Raw genomic sequence first — 26,736 nt, forward strand, 5'->3', positions numbered from 1 at the left:
ACATCATGCCACTCTCCATTGTGAAAAAGATCAATGCACAATGGAGCGAGACATCTGCGCGGATCATCCAACTTGATCGAACATCAGTACCAACCATTGGTGAACTACGAGACATGATCATCCAACTATCTCATGATGGTCGAGTCCACCAATGCATCAACATAGTTTTTGTGGACATACCGGAAGCATACGGTCTACTACTCAGCAGAGACTGGTCCAGCAAGCTAGATGGATATTTTTCTACAGATTGGTTGCACATGTGGATTTCGTACAAGGGAAAATGTAACCAAATCCGGGTAGTGTTCGAGAGGTATATGAAGCATAATGTCACTCCAATTAACGACGAGAATGTACCATTGGCCTTCGCAGAACTCATGTTTGGCAATTGCCTCCTAGAAACAACAATGGAGTGTTATCCTGCACGGCCAGCTCTGACTCCACCAGACACGCTGTTGGGACTCCTTCCTTGCCCAACTCATGTTAATGAAACATGTACATTGCATTGTACCAATAGTAGAAGTAGCAGTAGCAACAATATTAGCATGTCAAATGGTTCGTGTATAGACAAGCTCTGGGCCATGGATTTTGACGAATCAAAGACACATGACAACTCAAGGACTGGGTGTATCTCAATCACCTAAAATAACAGAAAATGCATGATTTCAATATGCTTGAAGTTCAAGTGCAAAAACAACGTTGTTGAGTATGAAGCACTCGTGTTGAGCTTAAAAAGGACCATCAGCCTCAACGTGGTTGCACTCAAAGTGATAATGCACCCCGCAAACAATGTTGATGCTTTCAAGGACATAACAATTGATGAAGGTAAGCATGAGCAACCCTTGAAAACTGCAACTGAGGGCAAGAAAGGCAACCTCATTCCCGAGGGTGGGGTTTCCCTCAATAAGCTCTATGGTTTGCAAAATTTCTATCAAGGTCCAAGAAACAATGGAACCCATAAGACCACCACTACGAATGAATAGAGCAACTTGGGAACCAATCATGATCTGAAGATAGCCAGTCTTGGTACAAGCTACATGCCGCAACAGCGACAAGTCTTTGACCACTTGATCAAACAATACCGCGATGTGTCTACACGGGCAGATGATGACCTGAGTATGCACTACATGCGATAAATTTAGCACAGGATTCTAGGTAAAGGAGGAGACAAGCCGTTGCAACAAAGGCTAGGTAAAACACATGTTGTTTGAACTCCCTATATAGAAAAAATTGACTAAAATTTTGGATTATTGGATTAATTGCAAAGTTCATCATCATACTTGGGTTTCTAATTTAAATTCCACATGTAACAAATCCAAGGAAATCCACTTATGCATCGATTTCAGGAACTTGAACCACTCTCAGAATAAAAACAACTACCCCGTGCCATCATCTGAGCCTATGTTGTACGCTGTATTTGAAGCAGTGGTGTCATCTTCACTTGAAGGTCTTTCGGAATACCATCAGGTTTCAGTAGCAGAACCTGGTGGACTTATACTGGTCCATGAAAAACTTGGCACACAAACATGCCATCTACAATCACTTGATGGGAGGGTTGACAACCTTCCCGTCAATGGCCAAAATCTCAAGCGTTACTTCCAGTAGGTCGGGCCGTGCCCTGTGCCATGTACATAGTATGCTTTCTGCTTGTTGTTTTCATCTTGTTTGATTTTCTTACTATCTTGTATTACTTTGTTTGTTTTGCTTTCTATTTCTGTTTACGTTCGTTTTTTTTGCTTGATATATTACTATTTATGTTTCCAGAAATAAGTTATGCCAACTACTACGTTTTGGCTTTTGAATAGAATATGTGGCTAAAATTTAAAGAGACTTGTGACATTGCAGCACTTGGTCAGTGTTGTGTCCATATTCCCTGTGCTTGGTTATAACCTTCGACCAATCAAGTCTTGATGGAAAATACAAACCATCTGCAAGGGAAGTTTTGGTCCAACGATGAACCTATGTCCACACTGGGAAGCCCCATGCCTATACTCATCGTTTTGATTTGTATGTTCAAGCTCATCCAACTAGTAGAAAAAGAGAAGGGGAAAATCTAAACGAGCAAACCTATGTTAGAGGCCTTACATGCTTCTCTGAAGGAACAACCTCTTCTGCTCTCAATAAGTTGGGATCCCTCTTCCATCATAAAAATAAATAAGTGCATATGCACAATCTTGAAAGAAGAGAAAGGCTTCCTGTGCAGAGAGGTTAACCATGCAACTCCACCGGGGTACTGACTAGGCTTGCTGGCAGTGGAGAAACGTGTGTGTTCCTACGTGACTCCACCGGGGTATTGTCCAGGCTTGCTGGCAGCGGAGCAACACTAGATGAAAACTTATACTCTGAAAATCTTCAACTTGTGAGCTAAACTACCCTTCCTGGATTCGAAATTCTGTGATCAAGCTGAACTTTTGGTTGTGTTTGACTGAGTTGGAAAAATGTAAACCATGTATGTCCATGGGGTAAGTGGGCAAGCCAAAGTAACCCGCACAATGTTTCAAAACTCCCCGAAATACCAAGGCCCTGTGATATCAATGAACTAAAATAGAGAAGCTAGAGTTCTACCAGTGTGTCGCCAAGTGTTGTAGCGGCTACAACCACCCTCCAAAATTTTGGCATTCACCCAAATTTCGAGCCTCCCTTGAGAGTTTCACTTGACGGTTGCATACAATGGGGTTCACTCTATTAGCTCGTGTGATCCTTCGCACCCACCTTGCTTGTTCATTCCACCCAAGCTTTTGCATGTTGATTTCAATGTCTTGCTTGTGACCATGTTCTGGTCATGCTTAAGGTCTTCACTTTATGTGTACATGTTATGTTCGCTATGAAAGAATTTTTCGCACTCACACATCTAGTCCCATTCACTGTCGTGAAAGTGTCATCACGGTTGATCAAGGATCAATCACAAGTGTCGCGCTTGTCACTTGCACCATCCCTCAGTCATGTTGAACATGTGTGTCTGGATGGTTTGAGTCGTCTCGTCGTCGAGTCATGTAAGTGTGTGTTTGAAGGATCACATATGCATCTCTCGCTCGTTCACACACTTAGTCATTTTTCTTAAGTTTTGATGACAGGACTCCCCTCTGACACTCAGACCATCACGTTTCCATCGACGAGATCGACTGTCACCCAGAACAATGCAGAAGCACCAAGCAAGTCATTTCAAGCTGCGTTTCCTGCAAGCAATTCAAACAACCTTCATGCTAGCCACCCGAAGAGTTGGACCCGACAGCCACCCCGGGACTGACTCCCCTAAAAAATTACACACAAGCTAATGAACTTGCCCGCTCTACTGACTGAGGAAATTGCACCAAACAGGTCCGATAGACACCCAGTGCCCATCCCTGTCTCCCTCAGAAAATTGCGCAATTTTTCCAGCTAGTCCTGTTGACAGTCGACCGACTGCTCATCTAGAAAATTGTGTAGTTCTCATGAGCAGGCCCTCTACAACCAAAAAATACACTCATCTTAGAAACCGTGCAGAAATTATCAGCAGGCCAGCCTCCTAGCATCAATGCGATTTCTCTCGCCAGCAGCTCCCAGCAGCAGACTGCCAGTTCCCTCCAGGAATCGCACAGTTTCTGCTGCCAAGCTCTCGACAGCTGACTGCTAGTTCCCCTCAGGAATTGCATAGTTTCTACTGCTAATGACCCAACAGCCAACTACCAATTCCCTATAATAATCGCGCGTTTTTTGCTACCAGGCTCTTAGCCAATTCCTCCAAAAAATTACGCAATTTATGTTTGCCAAGCTTCCTTGCAGCTTGACCTGTTCCTCCAAAAATTTGTGCAATTTTTGCTGCCAAGCCCCGATGCCCACTCATTCCGGAAACTACACAGATTTTGCCTGCCCAACCTTCCTGTAGCCTAGACTGTTCACCTAAAAAACTGCACAGTTTTGTCCTTCAGCTGGACACTGTCGATTCGGATTACCCATCTCCATCACCTAGTGACTCTTGAGTAGTTTTCATTAGCAGTGCTCGGAGCCTCCATCTCGCCTCGCAACCTTGTTTCCTCTCCCAGTCACTTGCATCCGAGATGGTCATGTATCATGGTAGACTAGGAGATTTTTGGATTTGATGTCGTCTTGTCATGATTGACTATAGGAACAAGTACACAATCGAACATGGCGTGATGATGAATGGTATGAACGAATGGGAGCACATGCAAAAGAGTAGGTTCACTGACGGATGAACAAATGATGCATGTGAAGGGATGTGCTCATGAATGAATGATCATGCAAAGATGTGTTCACAGATAGATGGATGAGAAAACATGCAATATGTTCTCATGGACGGATGAACAAACATGCAAGATGTGCTCATGGACAGATGAAAGAACGAACATGCACCTTTCACGAATGAACGAACTTGTCAAGCCTTCCAAAATACAAGCAAGGAACACGTGCAAAATCAACATCAAGTGAACCAACGACCATCGAAGACTTCGTGCACTTTTCTATGCGGAGGTGAAGCTGTGACACACCATGAGGCCATCCATCTTCCAACAGCACTACAACTCGACATGCACACCAACAATATCATGAATGTACTAGCATTGTCATGTCGAGTCATGTCATCCAAATATCTATTGTGGGCCATACTGTCTATCAATGTAATGTAACGTGGAAGTCCAAGAGACCCTCTTGTTGAGCAAAGAGTCATCTAAAGTCGAAAAGTCATGGAAGTCAAACAATCATGAGGGTAGTCGAACGACCACAAGGGTTAGTTTCACCCTTGGCTATAAATACCCCCTCATTTGTACTTGCAAAGGACTTTTTCACCTCATCTCCTCCCACATAGCGAAGAGAGTCTGTTATCTTTTCTTTAAGGAGTAAGCAGTGGCTCCAACTTCCCTCACATGGGGTTAGTGATGTATGGTGTACCAATGTGTCTTGGAACTTTCACTTAATTCAGAAGCCTGCTAATAGACCAAAATGTTTTCACACATATATTGTATTTATTGTAAGACTATTCTTTAACATTTGTAATTCATGTTTCTTGAACCCGTGCTTAACACTTGAACTAATTCACTTGTTGTAATACACATATGTTAATGGAAATGTGTTGTATATGTTGTTAACGTTGTCTCGCCTGTGTAGACTAATCTCTCGGACATCAGACAAACCATCCATGTAAAACTTGTTATAATAACCGTTGCACTCGTGCAGACTAATCTACTGAGTGTTATACGTGTTATCTTCTCTTGTGTGTTGTGACTACCGCAACTGTGTAGAATGTTCCGCCAAAAGCTGTGCATGTCCTATTGTGTTGTGTGTTCCTAGCAAAGTTGGGACTTCTCCCAACTGACTTGGGGCTCACTCTCACCCTCTCTCCCTCTACAGTGAAAGAACCATTGACACAAGTAACACTTACACTCACCAGGCACGTGAACCTCACTTCTCGAAGACAAAGCAGACCACTCTCCTGTGCTAACAAGCAAGAGTTGAGGCAGATATTTAAGATAATGGCAACTGGGCCATCATACCGGATGGGACTCCCACACCAAACAGTGTGAGGTCTAGTTGGGACTTCATACCGGGGTGGTCCCTTGAATGTTGGTGGGTCCAACACCATCAACAGAGGGAAAAATTCTCATGAATTTGTAGAGGAATATAGAAAGAAACCATTTATATGAAATAAATGGTTCTACATTTCTACATAAGCTTCCATACAAAAAAAGAAAAGAAACAGGGAGTAAGAAACAAATATGTTGCCCATTCTAGCCTATGTTGGTAAGGAAAGCAGACAGAGGAGAGTGATGAGTGGTTAATGAGTTTGTAGTAGGAGGAAGAAGGAAGAAGATAAAGATCAAGACATCCTATAATATTTGAATTGTCAACAACCTCATGAGCAAGATGCTTATATTAACTAGGGGAGTTTGATGTAGGAGGGTCCCTAGGGATTTGGAAATACTGCATCAACAATTTTTTTTTAGTATAGTTTGTTCTTTTTGTTTTTGAGTCAATATCATCTTAGAGAAAGCATTAGTGTGCAATTCCTATGTTTTGGAAATTCTGAGCCTTTTCGCTACATTTGACAATTTAAGGCTTGATAATGATTATGAGTATAATATAAGGTATATAGAGGCATTATACACCATTTCCATGCTTCAGATTTGACCCAACATGTCTAAATTTTCTCGAGAATGCATAAACTATAGATAAAAAATTAAAAAAGAGTCAAAGTGGCATTTTGGGATGTTTATAACTTCTATTTGACACAAGGATAGATATACTGAAGACACTAGACATATAATTGCACACAATGTATCAAGTCCTTATTACCATAAGAGAAATATATGCTTCCAAATAGCATTGAATACGTCGAGTCCTATTGAAAGCTTTACATCACAATTATAGATTATTAGGAGGTTCACTATTAAAAACAACACACAGTCTATAAACCATAGAATATAGGGAAAACGTTTATTAAAACAATGCGTAAGAGAAACAAATGAAGTAAAGAGCCTACCTTGTATAGAAAATTACAAAAACATATAGACATGCCTGGCTTAAATAATGTAACAAACCAAAAAGAATCTCAAACCTGAGAAAATTCTTGAAATCAGTTTTAACTATTTATATTTCATACTACAATGATAACACATTAACTGAGCATTATTAAGCATTCAATTGTCACTTGTGAATGCACAAGCTCGCATCAAATGTGCCACAACTCTGTGAAGTTTATAATATTTTTGGTGCATAGACCCAAATGAGCCCACCAAATTGTATATGAAAACTTAAAAAAGATTGAAGTTTTACAGGATTTATCGATGGACCAACCAACAAAGAAGTTCTAGAATCTGCAATAGCAGCACAACCCCCAACGCAGAAACCTGCAGTTAAATGTTCATAAAATGCCATCAATGTTTTCATAAGGTTCCATAATAAGTGATCATTTAATCAATTGAATAAGATGAAGGACTCCATGCACACATGTTTATTGAATATCAATAAGGAAGTCTCCCATATCAAACTAAAAGAAATAACAATATCAAGTTTGAAGAGTAGAATAACCCCATAATGTATCAACCAGTTACTATGATGCATACCAAGAACATGATATGCATGTAGTTAACCTTACCTATAGTCAATCTTAAACATGCAAAACTAACATGATTCTATAACATACCTGCCAGTAACCCATTTCGAGTAACAAGTGTATACTGATGTTCACCCTTTACGTGTTTAGGATCAACACCGCCAAAGACTATCTCTCCTCCAACTTCTTGATATGCATTCTTATTCATTCAAAATGAAAAGACTGGTTCTTTGACAAGGCCTTGGATGACCATGTTATACCCTATTCAAAGAAGAAAGAGTGTTTCAGCCAAAACCAATATATTTTGCAGAGTAAATTTCCCTAGATTGTTAGAGCATCAAACATTATCCTTCAGAAGCCAACAAAAGGACTTAGTATTGGCTAATTATATAAGACAGGTGTTAGCCTCATACATATGTTAACAATCACTAAGTCCAAATTAAATGTTGATTAAGAATTTATTAAAGGGTGTGTGAAGGAATAATTCATAAGAAAATATGAAATTATTCATAATGAAAGTATACTTACTCTAGAAGTCTACGTATGACTAAATATGAGGATAATGAGAGAAGTTAGGGGTGAAATCACACAAAATCAACTTAGATATTTGTGGAGACATTTACAGAGATATTGTGGAGAAACTTGTGGAGGAGGTTCAACCAATTAGCCAAATTTCTTTTTTGTTTTGAGAACCTCAATTCTATAATATAGGGCCTCATCTTGTGAATTATGTAATCATTATTTGTAAATACAATACATTGAGGCTTAATACCTTTTCTGCCATGCCTCTGTATCTCTTAATTAAGTTTTTATTTTTATTAATTCTCTTTAATTTGTATCAGAGAATTCCATTGCTTACTAGCATTCGTTTGGGTTGCCTTTTGAAGAGATTCAAAGATCGTAGGGAAAGAAGAGAAGCCATAGTCATTTTCGTTGGTTTCCTCATAAATTAAATGGTTATTGCAAGGTTTTCTTGGAAGTCCCTCTAAGTCTGTAAATGCATGTTCTTCCATTAGTAATTGGTCATTGAAATCTCTCCTCTGAGGTATGAAATATTGGAAATCACTGAACTGTGATTTGATCTCTTGCATTCCATTCTCTTCAATTTTGGTTTCTGAAATAGCTATCCTGAGATATGATATTGAGTCACGTGAAGATGATGTTGACACATGGGGAGGGGTCCCCACAACCTGGAGTTGTGATTCCAGAGTTACTATGTATAACTAGGGCTCATCATCATAATTCTCGTAGTTAAAACGAAGAATGTCATCATCACCAAGATTGAGTGAAATAATTACCCAAATTCCTGCCACTGCAACATGTCTGTGAAAGTGTGGGTCTCCGAATTTTTCCATCCACACGTAGTTTTCATACAAAGAATGGTATAATGGACAATCATTCTCGTAGTAAATTTCTATTGCAGGAACTCCAATGTGCTGCAAGAAAGAAGTAAAGTTTGAGCCTCCTCCGCTTAGTCTACCAATCATAGCTGATTCAGATTTATTGTTAACTGCAAACCAAGATTCATAGATAGTTTGGGGTGCATAATCAGGATCTACAACCTGCTTGGATTTCTCCATGAGAATATTATCCATTTGGGGTGTAGTAGATGTAGTGAAACCTGGCCCTGCGACTACACAATCCAAATTGATATATGCGACTTTTATTGAGTACAATAAATCATAGTTCTCCTCTACCCACTCCGTGGATCCTACAGATCCATACTCCTCAATGTCCCAGATACATAACACTATGGTCCTTCGAGGTTGCCATCCTTTCTTGACAAGATTCCCTAATCTCTGAGAAATATCTAAGAGCGTAACAATTCTACTATTAGGATCGACCGCACCAAATGTCCATGTGTCCCTTTGATTTTTGATCATAACATATTGGCCTGGTTCATGCAGTCCTTTGATTACAACAAATATGTTTCTTATTGGAATAATCGTTTGATTGACTACATAGGGGAAGTTCATGAGAGTTTCATTGAAAGGTGATGTTTGTAGAATTGAAGTTTGAAGTATTGAAAAATTGATTCACTTTTTATAAAGTGAATTTATAAATTATCTAATGGAGGGATAATGTATATAATTTGATGCACACGTTCTTAAATGAATTTTTTTTTCATATATGAACTTTAGATTTTGAGGTATATGACCTAAAACTTTAATGTGGAACACAATTACTTTAGTGGGAAACATAGTGAAAAGTGTTTTTTAATATTTTTTTTTAGTTTGAACACGATTATGAATTAGAAGAAGATAATTTTTTGGAGTGATAAGGTTGTAATTCTAGGATGTTTGAAAAGTTCTTTTACTAGTTGAGTCAATGTCCATTCAATTTTGAAGACAAGTTGCTTCAAGGGTTTGCGAGCTTTGCATTATCATTGCTTGAGAAGTTTCAATGACAATGTTTTGAAGGTGAAGGTTGATATCTTATGTACTCCAATATTTAATAAAAAACATATCTTTTTTTGTGGTGTTGAAGTGTCCTAGATCCACCTGAAATTTGAATAAGGGGATATTAGGTACAATTTTTTGGCATGTGATGGTGATTTCTATTTGGAGGCTTATGGTATTTTGTGTCTAGTTTTGACACTATAGTTGCAATTTTTCATCATGCAACAATACAATCGAGGAGTTTAAGCATTTGTAATCAAGTAGCTACAAGTAAGGGCAAACAAGCAAAGCACATATGTTCAAGAACCCACAATTAAGAAGCTGCAAAGGATAAACTCAAGAAATCATCAACATTCCAAGGCAAATCTACACCAACAATCAACTACATCAAAAAAATTTGCATCAATTCAACAATTTTTGAACAATGCACTTGCACCCAATTTTTGTAAGATTCAAATCAAATTGAAATTGAATTGTATTATAACTTAAAAATCATGAGTTGTATCGAGTGCATCCTCGGTTGAACCCGACACCCAAGACTTGAACCATTAAAGTCATATTTGGTCTAATTCATTTGAACTTTTCATCTACTCATTGTAAAATAATTAACTTGGGTACATTTTTGGTAGTATTCGACACCCTAAACTTGTCAGATCAAGTGTGTGAAGCAAAGCAAAGCACAACTCTAAGATCAAGCGAGCTCGAAATTCAAGAAAGCAAGTTTAAGAAAACATGTTCAAGCGAGCAAGTTTGAAAATAAAGCAAGTGTTAAAATCAAGTGAGCTTGAGTACAACCGAGTGTGTTCAAATGGATCAAAGCATTCAATTATTATAGTTTCTAAACAATCTAATACTATCCATTGCTGAAGACACTATGAAAATTATCAAAGTGACTCTTGTTGATATCAAAAGGCATCTACATTATCCACATGAGGCTGTTGAATTTCTCCAACTTGAATCACAACTACAATGTGATGAGCTGCAACATATGAGTCATGTTTCCAAACCATTCAACCATATAAAATGATGCTAAAAATGATTTCAAGCCACTCAGTGATACAATTTCAAGTGTAGAAGTTGTACATAATCAAGTTCAACTTTCCTGTTCCAAGCCAATCATAAAATCGTGGGAGGAAATCCATTGTAACAAAAATTGACATGGTTGAGGATATGACAAAGATGACAACAATTTACATATTCCTGATTATTCAAAACCAATCAAGTTCATCAGTGGATGATTTCTTGATCTAGTAACATTAGAGAGAAATGGGAAAGTTGAAGAAAAACCAAAATGCCAACATTGTCAAAGAACAAGTTATATGGAAGATGATTGTTTTGATCTCCATCCTTTTGATCATTGTGGCAAGAAAAATCAGTCATCCGAAAGATGTTGCAAACAAAACCAACCAACTAAATTTAAGATCAATTATGCATGGATTGATCCTTTGGAGTGGTCATCTACAACCAAACGATTATATATGTTTTACCACAGAATTCAATCTCAGATATTGCAGCCAACAGTCAAATGAAGATGACACTCTCATGTTTTTAGAAGGGGGAGTACAAAAATGAAACTCTCCTACATATGAAAGGGGGGGTGGGAGTTAAAAAATAAAATGCAGATGGTTATGGTCTCTCCTTTTAGCTGACAAAGGGAGGGATTAATGGTTGTCATATTGAAATTTTAGTCAACAACACAATTTTCCAGTGGTCATCGATATTTTCCAATGGGAAAGCGATTGGGATGTTGATTGAGAGCATTTGTGGACATTTTTTTGTTCACTTGGATGGTCATTGGAGCAAGAACATGATAGATGGATTCTTTTGCATTACAGCTTGGCATTTGATTGAGTTTTCAAGCTTTTTCGGAGATATATCAAGCTTGCATCTGATTCACTTCCCTTGGAATGCAATTCTTCATTGAGGATTAACTCAACAATTTCAGCATGAAAACTTGGGGATGGTACCAGGTTCTTACTTTGGACTTATGATTGAGGGGGGGAATGTTAGCCTCATATATATGTTAACAATCATTAATTCCAAATTAAATGTTGATTAAACATTTATTAAAGGGTGTGTGAAGGAATAATTCATAAGAAAATATGAAATTATTCATAATGAAAGTAGACGAAGTCTACTTATGACTAAATATGAGGATAATGAGAGAAGTTGGGGATGAAATCACACAATCAAATTAGATATTTGTGGAGACATTTATGGAGATATTGTGGAGAAACTTGTGGAGGAGGTTCAACCAATTAGCCGAATTTGTTGTTTTTTATGAGAGTCTCAATTTTATAATACGAAGCCTCATCTTGTGAATTATGTAATCATTATTTGTGAATACAATACATTAAGGCTTAATTCCTTTTTCGCCATGTCTCTATCTCTCTTAATTTAATTTTTTATTTTTATTAATTATGTTTAACATGCCTGGTACTTATGAAATGATAGCGTTATAACAATACAACAATAATAGTATATTTCAGAGATAAGGCTTATTTGTGCTACCTATTAGTTCAAATTTAATTGTCTTGGAATATATAGCCAACATGGGAGTGCCTTGAAAATCTTAATGAATAAAGCAATCTAGGATTAAAAAATTCCACGTTGGTGCTGAAGACAATTTGAGATCTGAACCCTTTGTGGGAGGATCTAGACAGATTTAAGGTGAACTGTCCCAAATTATCCAAACCTTTGTGAGTGAGGAAATAAGAAGAATACAACGGAGCAAAAGAACCCTTAGTGGTGATCCCTGGTTGAGAAAAAAAGAACAATATAATGAGCTCAAAAAAAGGAAAGAAATATAGGATGTTATAGGGGTTGCACAGAGGACAATTCACAATGCACCACTTCGCTGCATATCTCAATAGATATTAATCATTATGCAACAAAGGGGAGTGTCAATCGTGACAAAAGAGGATCCAATTGGTGTAGGAAGCAACTCAAGTGTGGGGGTTGAAATCCACTACGAGGAATTTGTCAGGCCATCATGATCGAGGTTTCCAGCATCCAACATCACCTCAAAATACTAGCCTCAATGTTAAACATGGAAAACTAACATGATTCTATTACATAACTTCCAGTAACCATTTCGAGTAACAGGTGTATACTTATGTTTACCCTTGAAGTGTTTAGGATCAACACTGCCAAAGGCTATCTCTCCTCCAGCTTCCTCATCTGCATTCCTATTCATTCAAAATGAAAACACTGGTTCTTTGATAAGGACTTGACTAACCATGTTATACCCTATTTTAAGAAGAAAGAGTGTTTCAACCAAAAAATATATATTTTGCAGAGTAAATTTCCCTAGATTGTTAGAGCACCAAACGCTATCCCTTAGAAGCCAACAAAAGGACTCAGTATTGGCTAATTATATAATATGGGTATGGTACTTATGATTAGATCAGGAGCTCAAAAAATGGACAAGGATATATAGGATGGTAGATTGGTTGCACAAAGGAGACTTCACAATGCACCACTTTGCTGCATATCTCAATAGATATTAATCATGATGGAACAAAGTGGAGTGCCAATCAGGACAAAAGAGGATACAATTGGTGTAGGAAGTAACTCAAGTGTGGGGGTTCAAATCCAATGCAAGGAATTTGTCAAGCCATCATGATCGGGGTTTCCAGCATCCAACAACACCTCAAAATACCAGCTTGCGAGTTCCCCTGGGAAGTAGGGTTGGAGGAAGATTTACTCAGAGTTGGGGAGGATTGTATAATTTTTCTTGTTCTACAGATGAAGCAAATTCAATTTGTGATTGAAGGTTTTCGAATTAAATCACTTGATATTTTTACTATTCAGAGTTGAGGAGGATTACATTTTATGTTTTGAAAATGTATCCAAGCCAATATGTGATTGAAGTTTGGAGAATCAAACCACTTGAGAGATTGACTATGGTTCCATATAAGAGTAGAACCATCCCCCCAACAGTTCATTGGCTAAGATCAGAGGGCAGAGGTTTCCTCAGGAGGGTGCAAGCCAACAACACCAATAGAAAAAATCAGATATGAAGGAAATTATGTAGTCTGCAATGCCTACCACCCATCTCTTGTAAGGGACAAGGTTGAGGAATTGAGAAAGGATGCGAAGGAATGGGGCTCCTCAAGACAACTGTGGGAATGAAATGGTCTATATAAGATACAATGAATGAAATGACAAAAGAAAATATGTGTAACACAAAGAGACATGACAAAAAATATTGATTCTATATCGGCCCTAAAGAAAGAAATTTTGGTTGATACTTGGCATTGGGACACTATTTGGATATGACAACAAGTGTCAAAAATTACACACAATGTGGCTTCCTATCCCAACATAGTAGACTGCAGAAAGTTTCCATTGTGGAAAGGAGTCATAAACCCTGCTTCTCCCACACACTTCATCAAAGTGAAGTTTGTAGATTCACTTCATTACTAAGTACATCCTTTGATAAGATTAGCATCAAACAACTTAAAAGTGATGGGAAACAAATTATTCCTCCAACATAGATTTAAAGTCAATTTTAGAGACCACCTTGTCATCGATCAGAAAATCAGGCCTGAACATTTATTTTTGAATTTGTTCTATGTCTGTTGTCACAAGAATATCATAAAGACACTAATTATGTCTAAGATTTAGATATATATTTTACATGGGCCATAGGAATCTAGATCCTACTGATTTTCACACAAAAAAAAGGTTTCTAGAACTTTTTTACTTAGAGAAAAATCCAATACATTTGAAAGCCTTAGTTAGGTTTTGAAACTATGAAGCTATGGAAAATTTTAAAAATGGGAAGCTTCCTCAGTCCCATTTGAGTTGGAGAATATGAACTAATTTAAAGTCCCCATTGTACATCTTTCCAAAATCTTACTATATATTATTGAAATTTTCCTTCATTATTAAAAAAATCCAAGCAAAAGAAAAAAAAAATTACACATTTTAGAAGGTGAACCTAAGCTAGTTCATGATTGAACTCGAAGAAGATACTCACCAAACTGGAACAACTTTGTCAAATATAATTCCTTGAAATCCAAGCCTAAGGATACTGTAAAACTTAGACAATAAGAATGTTAGACTTGGCTCACATGTTGTCTCCATAAAAACCTATGCGAAAAAATGAAAATATATCTTTCAAAATACATTCGTGACAAAAACAACTTAACGTGCTAGATATTTTTGAAATCAAAAACTTTTCAGCCTTGTCTTTCACAATAAGGTACCCTACAATAACATCATCTTGAGACAAATATCTATAGATTGCACCATTTCCATAGTGAATATCACAGGATTTTCCTCCACAACCATTAAAAAACTCAGATCAATTACAATCTACAATGACAATTTGAGAAGACAATCCCCCTTGAAATGAATTATGCAAAAGAAAATTGAGAAAGATAAAGTCTTGAAAAGTTCACATGATCTTAAAATATCTCAGCCATAAAAGAAAAATGCATCACAAAAAACTCAAAAAGTTTGGATTTTAGTTAAAAAGTGTAAAAGGGTTTGGAAAGATGGGAAACAACATGAACAAAGTAGCTATAACGTATTACACTAGAAAAAAGAAAGTGTTAATAGATCAAACTGAGAGTGTATGACTAGCAGGTCAATCGGGAAACACACTATAGTTTCGTATAGAGAAGGACATGCATCTTAATGACTGGATCTTAAAGAAAAATATCTATGGCAATGCTAGGGAGTATAAACAAAAGAATACTAAGTGGGAATTCAGTAGAATATAATAATTAAGCGTGCACACACAATGAGTCAATGAAGGGAATAAACAACAACACATAATTATGAAAAATGAAATCTTTAACATATTAATCCACGGGGGAATAAAGATGACAATGAAGAGTAAGCATATATAACAAAAAATGGATCAAATTGAGAGTGTATGATTATTAGGTCAATCGGGAAACACACTACATTTTCATACAAAGAAGGACATGAAGCTTAATGATTGGATCTTAAAGAGAAATCTCTATGGAAAAGTCAGAGAGTATCAATAGAAGAATACTAACTGGGAAAACAGTAGGATATAATCATTAAGTGTGCATCCACAACAAGTCAATGAAGGGAATATACAACAACATATAATTATGAAAAATGAAAACTTTAACATATTAATCCATGCAGGAATAAAGATGACAATGAAGCATAAGCACATATAATAAAAAAGGGGTTTTTCTTGCACTAGTTTCCTTGAGGAGATTTTCAAAACCCAAAGTGAGATGATTATAAATGAAAGATAGGTTACTTCTAGACTCATCTTCATGTAAATGATAAACTTCTAGATAGCTGTGAACTTCTCCACTCTCCTACAAACTATGACATAAATATCTAGATGACTCGATTAAACAATTTATTACAAAATGTGGGAAAGTGGTATTCATTATAATGGATAACCTCATAATGCATATAACTAGTCAGACCTATTACAATATAAACTACATTTAAACTCATCATTGAAGCCCAACATGGGGAAGGGACAATGGGATGTAAGATAATACATATATGCTTCCTACAAACACACCTTAGAATTGTCTGACTGCCACAAATCCACATCGAGGTGATTTGATGCCTAGATCATGCCCCAGTCTCAATATGTTGCCACAAAACTCCTTGGAGAAGGTTACAAAAGTGATGCCATTGTTATTGAATCATCCCACATTTCCCCAAACAGAACCTCGCTACCCAAGATGAACATTAGAAGGATTTAGTGGCTACAATAGTCAGACTCACTGCTCTCAACAGAACTCTGATTTGACCCTAAGTGTGAGTTGTTGTCATCATGGATCCTTTTGAGGTAGTTGCTGCCGCAATAGGACTTATTCCAACCTTTTACTGTCACATAGGGATGAATGAACCTTATATAAAACTTCAAGAGAGTACATTTCCGAGGATTTAACCCTACAACAGTTGCACTTGCATGAAGATGCTCAAGATGGGCCACTATCTCAAATATGAGCACATAAATCCTTGTTGCCTCTAATTAAACCTCAACCCAATCTCATTGCTTCTGAAGACATTTGGATGATAATTATCTTCCTAATTAGATGCCAATTACCATTGTTACAATGCCATAAATAGATGAATTCTTCTGTTGAAGTAGCCCTAAGTTCACTTCTACCAATTATCATTGTTGCCATGCCCGAAAGAGATGAATGTTATCGTCGAATGAATGAATTAATGATATCTTAATGTCCATGAGACTAAAAATACTCTATGGGACCACCAACCTCCATGATTTTCACCTTTTTTAATTCAATCCTTTTCAATCGTTGTTTATAAGTAGTCATTGACATGGTGAAAGGACTACTTTTCTAGAAAAGAAACTACATGGAGGGAAGAGGGTGAGCCCCCTCACCCCGATGTTCCATAAGTTTTCCTTGGTGTGTGTGTGTGTGTGTATTATTTTGAGATAATCCCCTAGAAAATTTTGGGCACTTACTCCATTATGGAGATGGTACCCGATGTAAAGTGAGTAGAATAGACTTAAAGAGTCTAACTATGTCGGAATAAGACAAGAACTTGCAGAGTGCACTAGATTCACAACAATGTCTTTGCAACAAAGGCACCAACTGATTAAGAAAACCCTCAAGGCTACCCCCAACCACTACAACCCTCCCCCCCACCCCCCACCAACAAAACCACAAAACACACCCACAAGTAGGGAAATAGAGATATCCTGTTGATTGCTGATTTTCATGTTAAAATGTTTTCAATGTTTCTCGATAGTTATTTCTACATCTTTGTATGTTTATTACTAGATGACGATAACTTACATGGATCTTTCCACTCAACTATAAAAATAATATTAGTTATTCTTTGAAAGTCAGTTCATGGCAGTTTCTATGTGTCGATATGGAAACACTTTCTGTATGTATAAAAGCCATTTCCACTTGAAAGAGTTTGATACAAGAATTTTTCTGAGGGAAAAAAAGAAAATGAAATTTAGTTTTCCAATGACTCATGAGTATGATGAACCTATAATGAATCAGATAACGAGTGTGACCTTATATGTTAACATTACAATTTTTTGTAGTTTTTCAATGTTTAATGTCTTCAACTCTACATGGAGACATTGTCTATATTATCATAATACCATCATTTCCCCATTTCCTAGATTTTTGAAAATGGAATCTCTGAAACTCATAATCATTTGAAAACCATAACTATATTCCCATTTCAAGTAACTTAATAATAGGTGCGGGGGTGAAATTAGGAGTCATCTAACAAGGCGGAGGAATTGCCCAAACGGCCAAAAGTTGTTGGAATCCAGGCAAAAAAATTCAAAAAATCTTGTAGAGACAACGTTTGAATCGTGTTTTTGATGGTGGAAATGGATTCAGCACCATCAAAAATGTTTATGACACCTAAAATTTCAAAGTTTAACAACTATAACTTGGATTGACAAAAATCTTTACCGGATTTTCTCTAAATATGACTGGAATTTCCATAACTTTCCTGGCAATTCCTCCGACTAGTTAGATTACGTCGTGAAATTATGCCTCGTGGAAAATGGGTAAGTTTCCAATGTGCAACTCTAACTAGATATTCCTAGATAATAGACTAAAGCACAAGTGCAAGATATAACAATAGATTAAACCATCCAAGTTTTAGTCCAAGGTTTATTTATAAAACGAAGAATGCCATGATCTAGTTTTATGTTTTATTTAAAATCTTTTTATACTTGAGTAATTATGTGTTTTCATAAGTTCGATTATGATTATATACTTGGGAAGAATCAAGAAATGGTCATTTTTAAAGAGAAACGATAGACAAACCGCCATTTTTACGCTATTTCTTCATATAAATGGCTATTGTCTTATATTCACTGTGAGAGAAGAAATAGTCAATTGTAAAGAGAAATCGTGGGCACGTCCTAGATGTGCAACTCAAAAGACAAACTCTTAACTAGCATTTTGAGTTAATCGATTCATTGTATTTAAAGTCATTGATTAAATTCTTAACTTAGTTTGATTGGAGAGATAAGTCTAAGAATAAATATGATATGTCAAACCTAAATGTAGAGCATAGCGACACTTAAAATTTTCCTAAATATTTCCCTAAACATGTAAGGGATTGATCTCGAGACTTGCAGGTAGGAAATCTACAAAAAGAAAACATTAATTTCAATAATTAAACATATACGCTTATCGGTTGTGGTAGATTGAAGGGCCTCTGGTCAAGGAAAATCTCATTAGAAGGGCTACGAAATGACTCATCGTCTAGAATGCCCATGCCCATATTCCCCCTCATCGACTCGAAAAGGCTGTCAGAACCAAACAGACTGTTGCCCGAAGGTCTGAACAAGCCCCCGAATGGATGCCGAAAAAAAGGATCATCAAATGGCTCAGTGGCCGAAGAATTCCTCCACCAAGCTTCACCCTCCTGCCCCTCCACAAAATAAGCTGAATCTGGAAAAAGGGTTTGGTAAACTTGGAAAATCCCCAAAATTTTTGCCAAAAGCCACCACCACCCATACCGCCACGACGACCCTTGCCTCTGTCACTGAAATGCATTATGTTATGGCGAACTGGGGCTTCTTTCTATATAGGTTATAAATCCACTAGGGTTTCATGTCTCACTGGATGATGGCAGAGTTTAATCGACAGTAATTGCAAGCAATTTTTAAACAGAAGAGGGTTTCAGGGAAGCTTAAAAAAACTTAAGAATATGGACCCACCGCACTGAAGAGAGTTAAAGTAACCCAAAGTTCACTTCCTCTCGATACTCCAGAGGAAAATTTTGCTGCACCCTCTACTCCCACGATACTTCGCCTGATTTTGGGCATCCTCTTAACCAATATATGGCATAAAAAATACCTTATTATATTCACAATCATAATTTCATACCCTTTATTGGCCTAAAGGATCAAGGGGCTGAAAGGGGATGCAAAGTGAGATACCATTCACCTCAAACAAAGTCATAGCCACACTGGAAATCTCATCTAGATAGAAACTATTCCATTATGCTAAGTAGCTAAAGATGATAAGTATTGATATTAGGCTAAATGGTATACTTCAGAACATTTGAAGGTGAAGTGTCCTCAACTATACGTGGAAACAATGGAGACCCTTACTCTCTAAGTGGCCCGGGGGGGGGGGGGGGGGTGCGGTTAGGAGCGGGACGATGCATGATTGAGCTACTTGGACATACATAAGCAGTGTGGAAATATATGACTTACTATTATTGATGATGTAATTCCCAATTTTAGATGAGTGCCCTACTTTTTCCAATAGAACTAGAGATAAGATAAGACTGATACTTGAGGAAAAAAATGTTTATTCTAGGGTAGCCTACTTTTGCATGGATGTTTATTCTCATCCTAGGCAAACAATTTTGAAACAAATTTTAGACCATAAATATGTGTTTCTATGCAATACAAGATTATCAAAGTCTAGTGTGAAATTTCAAGTCTTCCTTTGTGTCTAAGTTGTGAATCACAAGGGTTGTTCTACTCTTCCTGATAATGCAAAGTAATCACAATATCTTTGTTAAAATATCTTGAATTCATTTTGTTTCCAGAGCATCTCATTGTAGCAATAAAAAAATTCTCATGTCTATTTTAATATACCCTAAACCATATGGTGTACATAACGTGGTGAAGGAAAAGTGTGTTATATCAACATTGCATTCTCTCTCTCTCTCTCTCTCTCTCTCTCTCTCTCTCTCTCTCTCTCTCTCTCTCTCTATATATATATATATATATATATGGGAAAGGTTGTTGAATCTTCGATGACAACTCAACAACATTACTTTGAAACTTTTAATTATATTGGTGAACATTAATCATTGTTTCATTCCTTTTCAGCAAGGACATTTTCCATTGTAATGGAACTTCTATTATAATTAACGCTTACTTAAGAGTTGGTTAGGGTTTGTTGGATATTATTGAAACATCCTCTCAACCTTTATCTCCAATTTTGGAATAATTTAGATCCAACAAGTATTATATCTAGGGAATAACAATTGAATTCTTTATTTTCTCCATGTGTGGAATTTTTTTAATTTGGTATGTATGTATAAAGTAGAATCAATTCTAAAAAAAATACAAGTATTCAGAAGCCATAATTTCATTATTAAAACTAATTATATTTCAATTATTACCCATAATTATAATTGCATCAATCCACATTTGAATGCAACTATGACATTTTCCAAAAATGTAAGGGCCATCACTCACTAATTTCATTTGTTACACGAGGGATTTTATATTCTATGCATAATTTATATTTCCATTTGTGTTACAAAGAATTTTCCTGAGCACATTATTTTGATGGCTCATGACGGTCTTGGAAGAATTTCAGCACTTCCTCTATTTTCATATTTTGAATCATACACTATCGTCAAAATTTTTGAATCAATGAAACTCCATATTAAAAATAAATTTCAAGTAATGAAGTTCCTTACAAAAATTAAGTTGTATGCAATTCACATGTACTTGTTAAGCATGTCAAAACTATGTTTTCAATCAATGATCAAAGAAAAAAGACCCAAGGAGATTCTCAAGTTAATCCATTACAATATATATGAACTTATCTCTCTCTTTATTTGAAATATAACATGTATTATGCTAAGCTACTAAGTTTGCGATCCATGACATGGATTTCCCATGTGTCTTTAGGCACAAGCTTGTAATACCACAATTTTTATTTTGAACAAATGTCTTGGAAAAATATTAAAGGAAAAAACACTAAAGGAGGAATTCATTGGTATGAAACCAAATGTATCACATTTCTATGTATTTCAATATCCAATTTACATTCATGTTCCAAAGGAGAAGAGGATAAGTTGGAATCCTTGAGTATCAAGGATATTTTTGTTGCATATGATGTGACTTTCAAAACTTACAATATCTACATTCAAGAAAAACAAATGATTGTAGTGAACCAAAATGTGAATTTTGATGAGGATGCATGGTCCTTAAGATCACTTGATGCTAATGCAACTTGTGTAATGCAAGGTTAGATAAATCTCCTTGAGTACCTATTTGATGAAATAAAATGTTCCAATGGTGAAATTATTTCTATGATGCTAGCCTGTAGTGGAGCCTTTTATGCACCTTGGAGAGCTTAATGAGATGCCTTGCTAGGCTACAATATTATTTGCTAGGGCTTGTTGATGGTAAATGCTTCAACTAATATTTGGAAGAAAATATCAAGAGAATAAATAAATACTCCATGTAAATACTACAGAATATATGTTTTCAAGTTGATTAATTTTAAAGAGCACAAGTTGGATGCCAAAAGAAAGTTTGATATTTATCAAAATAAAATCCAATATCAATAATTGGTCCTCTTGTATATAGGAACAATTTCATCGAACAACCCCTCCAATGACTGCTTGCAAGGCTTTTCCATGGGAGGAGCAGTGTCAGGGTCCAAAAGACATATTAGATGCCATTCCAAGCGGTATCTTAGGCATACTATAGGTACACATTTTATTGCTAATAAACATGTTTATTGCTACACTATCCTTCTTTGACATGGCCCATGGGGTGTAGCTCAATTGATAACTGCCTTGTTATGAAGTAATATGTAAAACATGAGATTCAAAGTTCAAATTCCTATGGGTTAGACCAACAAAAAAAAATTATTCTTTGGCATGTGTTTAATGTGAAAAAATAACATTATTGACAGGTGCATGGGTTTATGATCCAAAAATGGATCCTGGATAAACCTCTAAGTCTAAAAGACTTCATATAAGAGGTAAAAGGTGCCAAATGGCACAAATCCTTTGTAAATCAGAGGAAAATGAAAATTGCTGGCTGCTCTTGGAAATAGTCTCATTGTAGGTATCTCTTCATTTGAATCTAACACAACTTGAACGGGCGAAAACGTACTTCAGATGAAGGAGTTATCATAAAAAGAAGTTCCCCTTTTATTCTTTGGGAAAGAGGCAAAAACATGAGAAAACAAGAAAATTAGAGCCTATCGGGGGTCCAAAGGACAGTGAATAGGAGCCGTCAGATTTGGCCGATCAACGGTCCATATCCGATCTACAATCGCAATTGGCGATGGCTATCAGAGGATATTGGAGCATAATATATGATGGTTTTGATCGCGACATCGCATTTGATGATTGCAATGAAGCAATATCGCAATCAACGTTGGTATAGACCATGCCACATGGCAAGACCTTGGGTTGATGCGATATGCGATTATGACAAGTTGCATCGCAATATTGCATTGGTGCATTACAGAGGAGAAGATATATATATATATATATATATATATATATATATATATGTATGTATGTATGTATGTATGTATGTATGTATGTATATGTGATCCGATCGCGGGACCCAATAGCACTTTAAAACGATATTCCATAAACATTTCAAATCTGATCTAAAGCCATTGCTATGGGATTTTGTGATATTTTAACATATTTTTAAAATACAAAAGAACAAGGCTGAAGCGACTTGCGAGAGCGATTGAGGACAGACCCGAGAGGGAAATAGATCGGATTTAAGGACTTTTGAAGTATGATAAACAAAGATTTGACAGGTTTTTCCTGTGTTTTACAATGTTCTTTGTGTAAACAGAGAACGACTGTTTCTGAGGAATTTCAAGCGCCAATGAACTCATCCATTGCAGAATAGGTGGTCACCTCCCCTCAATGCGTTATGCAATGCTAGAAGAAGGACTTGAGCCAGAAAAGGCCAAGAGCTAGATGGCAGTTGAACAGACAATGCGCAGGGAAACCAAAGAGCCATAGAAGGATGATTGCACACAGAGGAACGGCTGGGGTAGCCAAAAAGCCAGAAGCTCACCTCAAAGGAGGTAGAGAGCTAAATGGAGAAAAATTCTGAATGCTGAAAGTAGTAGCAGAGCCGAGAGCGAATAGAGAAAGCCGAAGAGCTACTGTGTAGGCAGTTGAGGGAGCCTTTAGGGTCACTTGGAGTTCAAGTGGAAAGCCAGAGAGCTAAAGGTTGCAGAGGGCCAAGAAGCCAGACCCGAAGAGCCAGATCCAAAGCCAGAGCCGAAGAGCCAGATCCAGAACCAGAGCCAAGAGCGAGAGCCAAGAGTCGGAGCCAAGAGCTAGAGCCAGATATGAAGAGCCAGAGCGAGAGTTGAGGGCCAAAAAGCTGAGAGCTTCAAGAGCCAGGGAATAAAATGGTGTTTGAACCCACTATTTCTATGTAAAACAGTAGGATTTGAGCCAAGATCTTGTAAAATGTACTTATACCATAATCCCAGAGAGCCTAGTCGAGTTGACTAGAGCTCAAGGAGATGTAGCCCAAGAGTTTTGGGTGAACTCCAAATTAAATTGTTGTTCTGTGTGTTTTGTTTATTGCTACATTAGTATTTATTGTATGTATTTACATATCAACATACACAACAGATTTTAAAGCACATAAATAGCCAATAGTAAGCATATACATACACTATAATTTCAAGCACATATTTAATTCCACACTGGTTAATCATTAAGACTTGGAAATATTTAAAGCTTTGGAAGTGGGAGAGGCTCTTGTAAGTTAGACAAGAAGCCTAAGAGCCCCATTTTCAGATCAGGTGGCATCAGAGCCTGAGTTTGATTGACCTCACCTTCAAAATATGGTTATATCAGAATGCTTGATTGACAAAGCAAAGACTGTTTGTCTGAAAGGTGTTTGAACAGTAAGAGGCTGATTGTATGCTTACTTTGTAGACTGACTATTGTTTGAGTTGCAGAGGTAAAGGGAAAGCTACTGATAGCTTAGTCCAGGAAGGACAAATAGGAAGAAGGGTTGAAGGCATTCTCCTATCCCAAAGGACCTCAAGGCAATCCAAAGCACAAGAGGTTTGTTGCAAGAGGTTGCTTAAATAAGCTCTTTATTTATCTTGTTGAAGTTTTTTTGTTCATTGGCATAATGACAAATTTTACAAGTGGGTCCTCAAATTCTGCTCTCTTCACAAGATTCTTTGACGAAGACATGAAGCAAGAATTGTCCACCATGATGAATATGGTGAGAGAAATCTATGAGGATGGAAGGAAGAGCAGCATACTTAGAAAGCAGTTGAATTCCATGAAGGAAGAGAAGCAATTTCTTGTTGACAAATTGCAGGAAATGGAGAGGCAACTTCATATCGCAAATATGAACTTGAAAAGGATGCATGAGTTGGAGACACAACTCTTTGTTGCCCAAGAAGCCTTAGTCAAGTATCAACTTGAAGAAGAGGTAAACCATTCCAGTTTGTCTTCAAATCCTCTAAGGATGCTTATATTGGTTCTTTTGAAAAACATACTAGAGGCATAGGTTCCAAGCTAATGTCCAAGATGGGCTATGAAGGAAAAGTCTTAGGTAGACATGCACAAGGTATTGTTGAGCCAATAATAATTGAGGAAAGGCCTAAGTATTTGGGTCTTGGCTATGGAGAGTCTTATGGAGAAAGTTCCAAAGCTACCATGAAGGCCATTGAAACAACTCCAAGAAGGAGTTGCATTATAGAGTGTGAAGATTGTATTCAAGAAGATGCAATAGCTTGGAACATCATTTGCAGGATGCAGGTGTTTAGAAGCACACACTTGAACTAGAGAGTTGGGGAGACTCCAACAAGATTGAAGAGATTGATGGTGTTCCAAAGGATGCCACTTCTTCATTTGCTTCACCTCCGCATGAAGGCAATAAAGGTGTAAGAAAAAGGTATAAATCTGGTTCCAAACATTTTCCTTTTGATTATGCAAATCATGATAAATTTCCGCATATGTATGGGAAAATAATTGCATGTTCCTTTTGTGGTTTGGATAACCATAATGTTTCTAGATGTTGGAAGAGAATGGCCACATACAAGAAGCAGAAGAAGGAAAATAAGCAAGAAGCCAAAGGTCCATTGGACAAGGCAAAACATGTTGTCAAGAGGATGCACATGCAGTGCACTTACTGCCATAAGCAAGGACATCTTGTTGCAAAATGTTGGACTCTAAATCTAGCAATGCTTCCACAAAAGCTGAAGGAAGTGGAAAGAGAAGATGGAAAAATGGAAGTGAATATTCCATGAATGATGTGTCTCAGAATGATTCACATGATGATGCTGATGTGCAGACAAAGGAGTACCTTTGAAAGGGATTGGTAAGGAACGGTTAGAGTTCTTATCCGATTGAGATTGCATGTCTATTGATGCATCTACATTATATTTCATTTCATCTTCGAAAGTACAGTGTGCGTAAGTGAAAGTTGAAGGATGAAATTCATGCATGAGCATGAGATGCATGAACATAGGGATGTTGACGATTTCCTTGTTTTTGAACATGTATGTGTAATTAACTTGCAGGGTTGATTGCTTTGACATGCATGTGATGCCATGTTGACTCGAGAGAAGTTAACTTGGTCTCCAAATGGAGATAATGATGAAGTGTTTCATCTTTTGAAAAAGAGTCCAAATGGTCTTTTTCTGCATGCTTGACTTGAAGGGTCATTTATTTAAAAGGCATGTTTTGTGGGCTTGTTACCTAGTCCATCATTTGTATGCAGATGTGAGACATGGAGGTGATCACAAGATGTGAATATCCGTTTCTTTTGTTGAAGCAGGAGTTTAAGCAATCCAGTTGTTGTCTGTGTTTCTGTTGTTGTTAACAGTTGTTGTTGATAGCTTTTCAAACAGGTACAAGTGAAAATTTTGTGGAGCAGATGAACTTCACATTTGTTTTAGCCACCTTAGATCAATGATCAAGGAAAAAAAGTTCAAACTACCTTCTGTGACCATTTAAACAGAAGTTCTGCAGGAAGGCAAGGAGGAAGATAGTTCTTCCCAGGAAGACTAGCCCATCCAAGAAGGGAAGTTGTTAGAAACTTTGGTTCAGAGGCACTATGAAAAGGCAAGTGTAGGGAGGCTGAAAGAAGAGGGTGAGTCAGTCTCATTTACTGTTCAGATTAGTGTATCAGTCTTTTGGAGACCAAAAGTTCTTTTAGTGGGAAGGTGTGATCCAAAAATGGATCCTGGATAAACCTCTAACTCTAAAAGACTTCATATAAGAGGTAAAAGGTGCCAAATGGCACAAATCATTTGTAAATCAGAGTAAAATGAAAATCACAAGCTGCTTTCAGAAATAGTCTTATTGCAGGGACCTCCTCGTTCTGAATCCAACACAACTTGAATGGGCAAAAACGGACTTCATATGAAGGAGTTATCATAAAAAGAAGTTCCCCTTTTATTCTTTGGGAAAGAGGAAAAAACATGAGAAAACAAAAAAATTAGAGCCTATTGGGGGTCCAAAGGATAGTGAACTGGAGCTGTCGGATCTAGCTGATCAACGGTCTAGATCCGATCGACAATCGCAATCGGCGATTGCAACAAAACGATATCGCAA

General features: G+C 37.1%; 1 pseudogene; it reads right to left on the reverse strand.

Moving 5' to 3' along the window:
- Positions 1 to 7,860: 7,860 nt before the first annotated feature.
- Positions 7,861 to 9,018, reverse strand: LOC149179278 (putative glutamate carboxypeptidase LAMP1 pseudogene; annotated as a pseudogene).
- Positions 9,019 to 26,736: the final 17,718 nt, after the last annotated feature.

This window comes from Pinus tabuliformis, chromosome 4_1, assembly GCF_031772625.1.
Source record: "Pinus tabuliformis cultivar Carrire ecotype Pingquan chromosome 4_1, CPIR1, whole genome shotgun sequence".
Taxonomy (NCBI): domain Eukaryota; kingdom Viridiplantae; phylum Streptophyta; class Pinopsida; order Pinales; family Pinaceae; genus Pinus; species Pinus tabuliformis.